This window comes from Mustela lutreola, chromosome 3 (genome assembly GCF_030435805.1).
Source record: "Mustela lutreola isolate mMusLut2 chromosome 3, mMusLut2.pri, whole genome shotgun sequence".
Taxonomy (NCBI): domain Eukaryota; kingdom Metazoa; phylum Chordata; class Mammalia; order Carnivora; family Mustelidae; genus Mustela; species Mustela lutreola.
The window spans coordinates 197,075,384-197,085,595 of record NC_081292.1 but is presented as its reverse complement, the minus strand read 5'-3'; positions in this window follow the sequence as shown (position 1 = coordinate 197,085,595).

Below are 10,212 nucleotides of genomic sequence, written 5' to 3'. Positions count from 1 at the left end.
TTGTTTGTTTGTTTGTTTTTGCAAGTAGCCGTCGAGTTTTCCAAACATCATTTGTTGAAGAAGTTGTCTTTTTCCCCTTGTATATTCTTGCCTCCTTTGTCAAAGATTAATTGATCCTATACCTATAGATTTGTTTCTGGGTTTTTTATTCTGTCCCATTGATCCATGTGTCTATTTTTGTGACAGTACCATACTTTTCTTTATTACTATAGTTTTGTAATACAACTTGAAGTCCAGAATTCTGACACCTCCAGGTTTGCTTTTCTTTTTCAAGATTGTTTTGACTATTTAGTCTTTGTGGCTCCATACAAATTTTAAGATTGTTTGTTCTAGTTCTGTGAAAAATGCTGTTGGTATTTTGACAAGGATGCCACTAAATAGGTTGCTTTGGGTAGTATGGACATTTAACAATACTTGTTCTCCCAGTCCATAAGCATGGAATATCTTTCCATTTGTTTGTGTCATTTTCAATTTCTTTTATCAGTATCTTTTAGTTTTCAGAATACAGGTCTGTCACTTCTTTGGTTAGGCTTATTCCTGGGTGTTTTATTATTTTTGATGTAACTGTAAATGGGATTATTTTCTTAATTTCTCTTTCTGCTATTTCATTATTAGTCCATAGAAACGCAACAGATTTCTCTATATCAGTGTTATATCCTGCAACTTTACTGAATTCATTTATCAGTTCTAGAAGTTTTTTGGAAGAATCTTCAGGGTTTTCTATATATAGTACCATGTCATCTACAAATAATGGAAGTTTGAGCTCTCCCTTACTTATTAGAGGGCTTTTTATTTCTTTTTGTTTGATTGCTGTGGCTAGGGCTTCTAGTACTATGTTGAGTAAAAGTGGTGAGAGTGGACAACCCTTTCTTATTCCTGACCTTGGGGGAAGAACTCTTAGTTTTCATCATTGAGTATGATGTTACCTGTGAGATTTTCATCTGTCACCTTTATTATGTTGAGGTATGTTCTCTGTAGACCTACTTTGTTAAGGGTTTTTTATCATCAATAGATGTTGTACTTTGTCAAATGCTTTTTCTGCATTTATTGGAATGATCATGATTTTTATCCTTTCTCTTGTTGATATGATGTATTTCATTGATTGATTTGCAAATATTGAACCACCTTTGCATCCCAGGAATAAATCCCACTTGATCATGGTGAATGGTTTTTTAAATGGATTGTTGGGTTAGGTTTGCTAATATTTTGTTGAGGATTTTTGCCTCTATGTTTATCAGAGATATTGGCCTGTAGTTCTCTTTTTTTATGGTGTCTTTATCTGATTTTGGGATCAGGGTAATGCTGGCATTATAGAATAAATTTGGAAGTTTTCTTTCCTCTTCCATTGTTTGGAATAGTTTCAAAGGAATAGGAATTAACTTTTCTTTAAATGTTTGGTAGAATACACCTGTGAAGTCCACTGGTCCTGAACTTTTGTTTGTTGGGAGTTTTTAAATTACTGATTCAATTTTATTGCTGGTGATCAGTCTGTTCAAATTTTCTATTTCTTCCCAATTCAGTTTTAGGAGGTTATTTGTGGGTTTTTTTTTTTTTTAGGAGGTTATTTGTTGATAGGAATTTATCTGTTTCTTCTAGGTTGTCCAATTTGTGGCATATAATTTGTCATAATGTTCTCTTATAATTCTTTGTATTTCTCTGGTATTGGTTGTTATTTTTTCTCTTTCATTTCTGATTTTATTTATTTGAGTCCTCTTCCTTTTTATTATGAATCTGGCTAAAGGTTTATCAATTTTGTTGATCTTTTAAAATAACCAGTTCCTAGGGTGATTGATCTGTTCTATTGGTTTTTTGTTTGTTTTTAGTTTCTGTGTCATTTATTTTTGCTAGTCTTTATTGTTTCCTACCTTCCACTTGTTTTGGTTTCTGTTTGTTCTTTTTCTAGCTCTTTTAGGTATAAACTTAAATTATTTATTTAAGATTTTCCTAGCTTCTTGAGGTAGGCCTGAATTGCTATAACCTTCACTTTTAGAACAAGTTTTACTACTCCCAAAGATTTTGGACCATAGTGTTTTCATTTTCATTTATTTCCATGTATTTTTTTTTCTTTCCTCTTGGATTTCTTGTTTCAGTCATTCATGGTTTAGTAGCAGGTAATTTAACCTTCATGTATTTGTGTTCTTTCCAGATTTTTACTTGTGGTTTTTTTTTCCTAGTTTCATAGTGTTGTGATCAGCAAAGATGCATGGTATGACCTTAATGTTTTTGAGTTTGTTAAGACTTGTTTTGTGGCCTAACCAGTGACCTATTACGGGGAATGTTCCATGTCCACTTGAAAAGGGTGTATATGGGGCACCTGGGTGGCTCAGTGGGTTAAGCCTCTGCCTTTGGCTCAGGTCATGATCTCATGGTCCTGGGATCGAGCCCTGCATCAGGCTCCCTCCTTTAGCAGGGAGCCTGCTTCCCCCTCTTTCTTTGCCTACCTCTCTGCCTCATTGTGTTCTCTCTCTTTCTCTCTGTCAAATAAATAAATAAAATATTATTTTAAAAAGGAAAAGAAAAGGGTGTGTAGTCTCCTGTTTTAGTTGGAATATTCTGGATAGAGAATCTGATAGATCCATCTAGGCCAGTGTATTGTTCAAAGCCACTGTTTCCTTGTTGATTTTCTGTTTGGATGATCTATCCATTGCTGTAAGTGGAGTATTAATGTTCCCTTATTATTATTATTGTATTACTATAGATTACTTCCTTTTATGCTTGTTGTAAGTTCCTTTATGTATCTGGGTGCTCTTGTTCTGGGTACACGAATATTTACAATTGTTATATCTTCTTGTTGGATCATTCCCTTTGTGATTATTTAGTGTCCCTCTTTGTCTCTTATTACAGTCTTGTTTTAAAGTCTATTTTGTCTGAATAAGTATTACTACCCTAGCTTTCTTTTGACATCCATTTGCTTGATAAATGTTTCTTCATTCTCTTACTTTAAATCTGTATGTGTCTTTCAGTCTGAAATGAGTCTCTTGTAAGTAGCATATCTTGCTTTTTTATTCATTCACTCATTGTATATCTCTTGACTGGAAGGTTTAGTCCATTTACATTCAAAGTAATTATCGATACAAATGTACTTATTGCCATTTTGTTACTTATTTACTGGTTGGTTGGTTTTGTAGGGTTTTTTTTGTTTTGTTTTGTAGTTTTTCTCTCTTTCTTCTCTCACTCTCTCACAGTTTGCCGACTCTCTTCAGTGATATTTTTCAATTTCTTTTTCATTATTTTTTGCATGTCTATTACTGGTTTTTTATTTGTGGTTACCATTATGTTTATATAATATCTTATGCATATGCAGTCTATATTAAGTTGATGATTGCTTAAGTTTGAACCCATTCTTCTTTTTTTTTAAGATTTTATTTCTTTAATTTTAATTTTATTTTTTTAACAGAGACAGAGACAACCAGAGAGGTAACAAAATTTTAATTTTATTTCTTTTTTTTTTTTTTTTAAAGATTTTATTTATTTATTTGATAGCGAGAGATCACAAGTAGGCAGAGAGGCAGGCAGAGAGAGAGAGAGATGGAAGCAGGCTCCCTGCTGAGCAGAGAGCCCGATGCGGGACTCGATCCCAGGACCCTGAGATCATGACCTGAGCCAAAGGCAGCGGATTAACCCACTGAGCCACCCAGGCGCCCTTAATTTTATTTCTTTAACAGAGACAGAGACAGCTAGAGAGGTAACAAAAGCAGGGGCATTGGAAGAGGGAGAAGCAGGTCTCCTGCTGAACAGCAGAGCTCGATCCCAGGACCTTGGGATCATGACCTGAGCTGAGGGCAGACACTTAATGACTAAGCCACCCGGGAGCCCCAGATTTGAACCCATTCTTTACTCCTCACTCTCCCATGATTTAGGTATATGGAGTTATACTTTACAGCCCTTTATTTTGTGAATCCCTTAACTGATTTTTATAGATATATTTAATTCTACTGCTTTTGCGCTTCCTACATTTCTCACTCTTATTTATGGTCTTTCCTTTCTATTCAAAGTGTCTGTTTGAACATATCTTACAGGGATGGTTTAGTGGTGATTAATTCCTTTAACTTTTGATTTTCTGGGAAACTCTATCCCTCCTTCTCTTCTGAACGACAGCCTTGCTGGATAGAATATTCATGGTTGCAGGGTTTTTTCTTCTAGCACTTTGACTATACCATGCCACTCTGTTCTAGCCTGCAAAGTTTCTTTTTTTTTTTTTTTTAAGATTTTATTTATTTATTTGAGAGTGAAAACAAGAGAGAGAGAACGAGTGGGGTGAAAAGCAGAGGGAGAAGCAGACTCCCCATTGAGCAGAGAGCCCGACGTGGGGCTTAATCCTGGGACTCTGGGATCATGACCTGAGGCAAAAGTGGACACTTAGCTGACTGAGCCAGTTTACTAGATTACCCCAGCCTGCAAAGTTTCTGCTGAAAAATCAGCTGACAGCCTTACAGGATTTCCCTTGTATGTAACTGTTTTATTTCCTCTTGCTGGTTTTGAAACTCTTTCTTTATCACTACTATTTGCCACTTCAATTACTATGTGTCTTGGTATAGACCTCCTTGGGTTGATTTTGTTGGGGGCTCGTGTGTCTCCTGGATCTAGATTTCTGTTTCCTTCCACAGATTCAAGAAGTTTTCAGCTGTTATTTGTGTAAATAAATTTTCTGTCCCCTTTTCCCTTTCTTCTCCTTCTGGGATCCCTATAATGTGAATGTTATTACGCTTGATGGTGTTGTTGAGTTCCCTTAGTCTATTTTCATTTTTTATTTTTTTTTCTCTCCTTGATCACTTTCCATAACTTTGTCTTCCAGATCGCCGATCCCTTCTTCTGCTTCCTCTAGTCTACTATGTATTCTGTCCAGTATATATTTAATTTCGGTTACTGAGTTCTTCACCTCTGACTGATCTTTATGTTTTCTCTTTGTTGAAGATCACACTGAGATCTTCCATTCTTTCCTCTACTGCAGTGAGTATCTTTAGATCTTCAGTCTAACACTCTCCCAACTGAGCTATTTCGGCTTGCAGTGAGTATCTTTATGACTGTATTTTAAATTCTCTATCAGGCATATTACTTATCTGTTTTGTTTAGTTCCCTTGCTATGATTTTGTCCTTTTCTTACATTTGTCTCTCTGTAACTCTTTATATGTATTAGAAAAATCAGCTATGTCTCCCGCTCTTGAAAGTAGTGGCCTTCTGAAGAAGTTCTATAGTGTCCTGCAGTATAACAGCCCATGTTCAACAGAACCTGGGCTTTAGGGGTGTCTGCTACATGTGTTGCATGTGCCCTACTGTTATGGTTGAACTCCAATGGCTCTCTCCAATGGCTCTCTCCGCCTATTGTGTGCAGGGTTTGGTCCCTGTGTTGCAGTCTGGAACTGCCTTTGGCTTGAAAGACCAGACCAGGCATTTCCCAGGGATGCAATAACACTGAAATGCAGAGTGCTTTCCCTATATCTTCCTTTTGAGAAGCTTTTGTTGGTGGGTGGGGCTTGTAGTCAGACCCTGTGTCTGCCCCAGCACACAGCTGGGGCCACAGATGGACTGGTATGTGTGGTTATTTTCCTTTCTCCCCAAGACAGGAATCACTTTGGAGTGGTTCTGTCCGTGTTGGGGCTGCTTGAACACTCCCAGGTTTGTGGCACTGCTTTGGGTGAGCTCTGGCCAAGGGCTTATCAGAGTGGGAAGATCTACAAGAGAATGTGAGGGTGGGGTGTGAGATGCCAGAGAAATCCATGCTGGTCCACTGCAGGGGGTGGGACATGCAGCCTCTTGGGAAAACTACTCTCAAGGCCAGCCAGGTTGGAGGGGGCAGATCTGCACAAGGGAGAGGCAATGCGTACTGTTATCAAAGTAGGTGGCAGGTATGCTGCTGTGCTTTTTCCAGGAGGTATCCGTTTATCTAGGCTTGGGCAGGGCAGGGAAATGGCACTTGCCAGCTCTTTTGTTCTTGGAGAAATTTCCCAATGATCCCTACCCCTCCAGCTCTGAGATAAGAAATGAATCTTCCCATATACCCCAGGCATTTTTCAAATTGTTGTGTCTATGCTACATCTCAGTGGGGCTGTTTGTTGTGCCATCTCTTTAAGGGCAGTGACTCAGTTTCCTATTGCCCTCTCAATCTCTCAGGTGTTAAGCCCCATTAATTGTAAGAACTCAGAAGTTTGGGTCCTTTTGATTTTCAAAGCCAAATGTTATGGGAATTTGTCTTCCCAGTGCAGGTCCCCCATGCCTGGGGTGCCTGGTGCAGGGGTCTTCTCCTCTCCCCACTCCACACTCATCATGTCCCTCCCTCCTCTGGACAGTCCAGTGGGTCATTTTGGCTCCTGACTGGGTCTCCGCCCTTACTGTTCTTTTCGGTGTGGCCTCTACATTTAGCTCTGGAGAGTCAGTTCTGCCAGTCTTCAGGACATTTTCTGGGTTATTTGTACAGATTTGGGTGTTGTATAGTTGCATCTGTGGGAGGAGGTGATCTTGGTGTCTTCCTACTCCACTGTCTTCCCCAGAAGTCCTTAGGTAACAGTTCTTTATCAGATATATCTTTTGCAAATATTTCTTCCCAATCCGTGGCTCATCTTCTCATGCTTTTGATTAGCTTTCTGTTTTATATCTTCAAACCACTATTTCATGTTTCATTTTAATTCAGTTAAATGCAGAAATCTTTTATATTCTATAAGGCTTTCTTTTCTCTCTCTTTCTCTCTCTCTCTCTCTATATATATAGGGTGCAAGCAGGGGGCAAGGGGCAGAGGGAGACGAAGAAGACTCCCTGCTCAGTGGGGAGCCCTATGGGACTCAGTCCCAAGACCCAGGATCCCAAGACCATGACCTGAGCTGAAGGCAGATGCTCAACTGACTGAAACACCCCCCAGGCACCCTAAAAATGAATATATTTTATTATTACAAAGGCAATATGTAGTATTCATGGAAAATTTTAAAAAACACATAATTCAGAAAGAGAGGAAGATCCTGTGAAAAAGTCTGGCACCTAGAAGACTAGTGGCCTTGGGAATATCTGGAAACCACACCCTTGGCCTGGGCAATTTGACATTACATGCCAGAAGCCTAAAAAAGATACTCACCCTTTGACCCAACAATTCATGTTTAGAAATGTATTCCAATAAAATAATTGGATGTGTGCCCAGAGAACTGAATACAAGGATGTTCCTAATTGGACAAAAATTAGAAACAACTTATATTCGTTTGCTAGGGCTACCATACAAAGCACCACAGACTGGGTGGCTTAAACAACAGGAATTTATTTCTCACAATTCTGGAGCCTAGACTCCAAGATCAACATAGCAGCAAGATTTGTTTCCTCTGAGGCTTCTCTCGTCAGAGAAGGAGAAATAAAAAATAGTTTATTTATTTATTTGACACAGGAAGTGGGGGAGAGCATGCAAAAATGGCGGGGGGAGCGGTAGGCAGGGGAGAAGCAGGCTCCCCGCTGGACAAGGAGCCTGATATGGGACTTGATCTCAAGACCCGCCCAACTGACTGCGCCACCCAGGTGCCCCAGTATTTTTTTTTTTTTAAAGATTTTATGTATTTATTTGACAGAGAGAAATCACAAGTAGATGGAGAGGCAGGCAGAGAGAGAGAGGGAAGCAGGCTCCCTGCTGAGCAGAGAGCCCGATGCAGGACTCGATCTCAGGACCCTGAGATCATGACCCGAGCCGAAGGCAGTGGCTTAACCCACTGAGCCACCCAGGCGCCCCCCCCTCCCAGTATTTTTTGATAACAATTCTCTGTCATGTTGTTTTCCTTTAGCCATCCTTCTAGATGGCCATCCTCTTCCTGTGTCTTCATATAGTCTTATGTCTTCTGCTTAGGTCTATGTCCAAATTTCCTCTTCTTAAGGGACCAGTCCTAGTGGATTAAGGCCCACCCTCATGACTTCATTTCAACTTAATTATCTCTTTAAAATCCCATCTCTAAATAAAACCACATTCTGAGATACTGGGGTTTAGGACTTCAACATATAAATCTTAGGGAGACATGATTCATCCCATAACACAACCTATTCCAAGAATTGGGAATTAGGAAAATAAATTATGATATAGTCATACATCCATAATTATAGTTCATGTATGAGTTTCGAATTCATATTAAAATATGGTATTAAAAATAGGCCTAGAAATTTACATGGCACAGATAGACTTTCATGATGTATGTTGGTCAATGGAAAGAATAGGCTACAAAATAATATGGGTATTTTCTTTTCTTTCTTTTCTTCTTTCCTTCCTTCCTTCATTCCTCCCTCCCTCCCTCTTTCTTTCTCTCTCTCTCTCCTTCCTTCCTTCCTAAGTAGACTCTACACCCAGCATGGAGCCCCATGCAGGGCTTGAACTTGCAACCCTGAGATCATGACCTGAGCAGAGACAAAGAATCTCAATGAGCTGAGTCACCGAGGCACCCCTGATTCTTTTTCTTTCTCTGTGTGGAATAAATACACAAATGCACAGAAAAATAGCTGAAAAGGCTTAACAGCAATTACATTTGGGAGATGATATGGTTGATATTAATTTGTTTTATTTCTGTTTACTTATTTGTTGCTTAACTATGCATCTACATTTTTTTCCACAGTAAGTTTGTGCACTATTTTAAAGGAAACCTCTTGTGACACAAACACCTTCCCCCACCCCCACCAAAAAAGGGGGAAATCTACTCTATGCCTCAGTATTTTTTTTTAATATTTAATTTATTTGACACAGGAAGCAGGGGAGAACATGCACAAACAGGGGGAGTGGTAGACAGGGGAGAGGTAGGCTCCCTACTGAACAAGGAGCCTGATGTGGGACTTGATCTCAGGACCTGCCCAACCGACTGAGCCACCTAGATGCCCCAGTATTTTTTGATAACAATTCTTGCCATGTTATTGCCCTTTAGCCGTTCTCCTTTCCTGCTCCTAAGCTGAGTTTTAGTGGATGATGAAAGCTCACTGTTTCTATTTGTCCCCATATAGTGATAGCCTGCTCATTCAATGTGCAGTGAAGTGCTCAGTGTACTTAATTCTTTTTTGGAGATTATTTGGAAAGGTTTTTGCTTAATCATAAGGCATTACTGAAGCCAGTGACATTATGATGAAATGATTCATCTTGGTTTAGGGGTTATGATCCAATAGGCTCTGAGCTCTATTTTCAAATTTATAGAGAAAACTTAAAAAAAAAAAATAGAGTGGATTCCCAAAAAGAGAGAAGGGTGAAATACGTTCAGAGTCTTGATCTCTGTGATTTCTAGCTGAGGAGGCAGAGGGTGCCTATTCACACCTCATTCACGGGAGAGTGAACTATAGTCATTGTTCTTCTAAAGTCTGCTGTTTCTTCAGAGGCTGAGAAATTACTCTCTTTTAAGCCAGCTCCTCATTCCCCCAGCCCCCACCCCACTTCTGTAGCTTGGGTAATTTATGCACAAAATAAGTAATGTCTGAATAAAAAGACAACAGCTAAGTTAAGACATGATGAAGTAATTTGAGGCTACCTGTGTATGCAGGACGCCGCACATCAAGCCTTCTCTTTGCATTATACGCCCGCATGGCCATTGAAGCTTTTGGTGCACTGAAATGTAGCAGCTCCCCAGGTTGTTACCTGTAGTAGTGATGGATTTAGTGTTACTACACCTGTGTAAGCAGGTGGTCTTCACCAAGAGCACAACTTGAGAATTTAGTCTTGTAACAAAGATGGTGTTTTGTATTGAGCACCTTTGTTTACACCTCTGGCAAGTCTTAACAATTCGTCTAAAATTAAGAATCCTCTCAAGAGGCACATATTTCATAGACTGCTTCTTGCCCTCAACCTACCAAACAAACAGAGCTGCTTATGCTGATTTGTCCATTTTCAGAGCAGAGTAGTGATCATGCCCTCCAGATTCCTAGCATTTTGCTTTGATCCAGAACAAAATTTGATTAAATGACTATTTACATCTATTATTTACACTGCTCTTGGTGAGCAGCCTTGATTACAGTGTCTGACCTCCGTGCTCCTGGCCAGTAAGTGTGAATTAGGGATGCTCTTCAGGTCGGTTCTTGCAGTGGCCAGTCAGCCCTTACTACCTTGTAATACTTGGGAGTTGGTAAAAATGTTAAGAGGGGAAAGAAACCAGAAAGTTGCCTACCAAGGTGTCTCTGGCAGAACTCTCCTGAATAGTTGTTTGATCTTTGGTCAGACCTGGATTGTACTTAGATAAGAGATTATCGGTGAATATAGAGTCTTAGAGGTCTTTGCTCTAGGCT